The sequence below is a fragment of the Aquarana catesbeiana genome, linkage group LG01 (genome assembly GCF_042186555.1).
Source record: "Aquarana catesbeiana isolate 2022-GZ linkage group LG01, ASM4218655v1, whole genome shotgun sequence".
Lineage (NCBI taxonomy): Eukaryota > Metazoa > Chordata > Amphibia > Anura > Ranidae > Aquarana > Aquarana catesbeiana.
Window position 1 is genome coordinate 26,133,543 of NC_133324.1, and position 3,175 is coordinate 26,136,717.

Genomic DNA, 3,175 nt, shown 5'->3' on the forward strand with positions numbered 1-3,175 from the left:
TGTTTGGGCCTTTTTTTGCACATGTGCAGCTTATCACACTGTTGCAGTTTGCAATCCCTGTGGCAAGTAGATCAAGCGTGGCAAAAATACCAGCCATTTGAGTACCACTTACTTGCAAAAACATTTAACCTCCCACCACTCCTTGGCAAGAGCACCTGAAAGCTACACAAAAGGGATACAATTCTTCTCCTCCTCACTCCTCACTTTTCATGTCTACCCCCACTATATCTCATGACCTCTCATCAGCCTCTACTGACAGTGATGATGGTATAGCAAAGGGTGTTATGGTTCCTTGCAACCTACCGACAGTATATAATCCCACCTCACAAAATTGTCGCACAGATTTCTACGGCTCTTTCCCAACAGCTGCAAGAATTGTGTTCCTCAAGCCTTGAAGATACCACCAGGTTGCCTGTTTGTAGCCCCTAGCCTCAGAAAACCTGTACTCCTCTGGGCACATGATGGTGTGTTATCCGGTCATTCTGGTGTCACATCACTCTTAAGACCTTGCAGCGTCATGTCTGGTGGCCTCATATGAAAAAATATGTTACTGACTATCAACCAAATACGTGAGACTGAAACAGCCTTCTATCAAATTGGGTCCTCGAGTTATCGGTCTTTACAGTCTCCTATCGGTTAAAATTGCCCTCCTCTCTCCGGATACATCCCGTATTCCACCTTTCTCTCCTCAAAAAGGCAATTTTCAATCACTACTCCAGAACACAACAGCTACCTCCTCCTGTTCTTGTTGATGGACAACATGAGTTTGAAGTCTCTAGGGTTCTGGATTCTAGAAGGCACAGTTGTGGCCTACAGTATCTGGTTCATTAGAGACTGTTCCTGGGTTCCAACCAAAGATTTGCATGCCCTTGCTCTTATTCAAGACTTCCAAGCCTCCTTTACCACTAAGCCCGCTAGGCCCCCAGAGGGGTCCACTGAGGAGGGGAACCTGTCATGTACCTGGGTGTCTTCAAACCGGGATGTTCCTGGTCTCACAGCTGCAGTCTTACCTTTTGTGCCACAGAGGAGCTCTGGAGTTATTGCAATGTTCTCCCAGCTTGATGCATTGCCTTGGACTCACTAGCTCCACTTGCTGCCAGCTGTGGACAATGTACTATCAAGCAGCCCATAAATAGCAGCACTTCCTGTTACTTAGTGCCCATTTGTTTGGACTTGCTCCCTAACTGTATTGATAGCGCAATGATTTTGACTACCATGTATTGAACCTCTGCCTGAATTCTTGACCATTCTACAGCCTGCTGATTTGGTACTTCACCTCCAGCTTACGTATGACCTCCGCCTGCCTGACCATTCTTTGGATTTTGATTTTGTACAGCTATGCCTGACCTGTTGCCGACTTGACCTACCAGACTAAGTTTTCATCGGAATCCTCAGCATACAAGCTCTACTTTGGACACTACCTACCACGGGTTTCTTACAGACATCACATCCTCTGGATGTTATTAGGAACCTGAAGTGGGATAAACCCAGCTGCACTACTTCTGTGAGGTCTATGGAAGAATTGAAGATGGTGTGGAGTTAATCTATCTCTTTAACCACATTTACCAGATGGAGGGTGAGAAGCTATCAGCCTATGTCATGCAGCTAGATGAGATTCTGCACCAAATCATAAAGAAGGGTGGAATGGAAGCCAAAGCTGCAAGTAGAGCTCTCATGCGACAAATGCAAAGAGGAGTCCAACCGCTGGATCCTGCTGTGCTACAACTTCGAGCCCGGGGTCTGAGTGACTTTCTTACCTACTCTAAACTAATGAAAATCATTAGAGAAGAGGAGGCCCTGCTGGAAAACAAGAAGTAGGGCCAAAGGGTGGAATCTGCTGTTGGGGTCAGAGTGGCCAGTACAACTGATTCAGAGTGATTCAGAGACTGAGCTCCTGAAGACTCATATGTCCCAGTTAAGAGAGATGATGACCGGGTTGTCAAGTCAAGTCACCAAAGTAGACACAGACACTACCTCCAGGTTGTATAAAGAAACAGAGCAACTGGATATCAAATCTGAGATAGTGGTATTGAAGCTACAGATGTCTCAGATAATGGACATGGTAAACATGTTGGCAGTGGAGTTGTCCAAAGAGGGTGGTATGGGTCAGAATGTACCCACCGTCTTGCCTGATGTGCCTGGCCAGAGACCAATGAATCAAGACTTCGGTCAAAACTGAGGAGGTGTGGGTCATTACCAGAGAGTGTGCCCAAGTCCACAGAGGGTAGAAGACTGGTGGGACCACAGAGAGGTGAGCCAAGGATGGAGAGAAGGCCTGGGCCTTCAAGAGGAACTTTCACTGAACCTGCAAGGGAATAGTGGAGGGCACCTGCAGTTTATGCTGTCTCAGTGAGTAATGACCCTCAGCCTCCAAGATGTCAACAGAAACAGAATTTCCAATGCCAAAAGAGGAAGGAAGCATGAGTCCAGCCACAAAAATCTGCTGTTCCAAATGCTTCCACCAAATCTGCTCAGTTGGTAGGCCCTCTGCCTGTAGTTCTTGTTTTGGTGGAAGGAATTTATACAAGAGCCATTCTTGATTCAGGTGCTCGGGTTACCTTGTTGACCAGAGACTTTTAAGAGGTATTTGTCATACATACCCCTGTGAGAGTTGGAAGATATAGAAATCCAGGGTATTCAAATGGAGGATTACCCGGGTGATGGATATCTGCGGATCAAGTTGTCGTGTGATCCATTGAGGACTGGGAAACCTCAAAACTTTGAGACATTGGCCATTGTGTGCCCTTTGGCTGCCGGGTCCACAGGAAATTTGTTGATCATTGAGACCAACACAGATCTGGTAAAGCAGTTGTTAGTCCCTGTTGTCCACAGATGTGATCCTTCACCTTCTGTCAGGGCTGGGCTCAGCCCTTCCTTCTCAAACCTGGCAGCTCAGCTGTCAGCTAATTACCAGCTCCTATATCTCCACAGTGACTGACCTGTTGATGATATCCTGCTCGTCAGTCCTGTCTACTTAAGCCGTCCAGTCCAAATGATCTCTGCCTTCACCTTGGTCATCTCTATAGATGCTATCCTGTGTTCCTGTTTAAGACTTGCTTGGCTGACATTCCTTCTGGCTCCAGATCCTGCTTGCTGTTCTACTACGCTCATCTCTGGCTCCCTGATGTTTTGGCTTGCCTGATTATCCGTTCCAGTTCCTGAACTCTGGCTATGT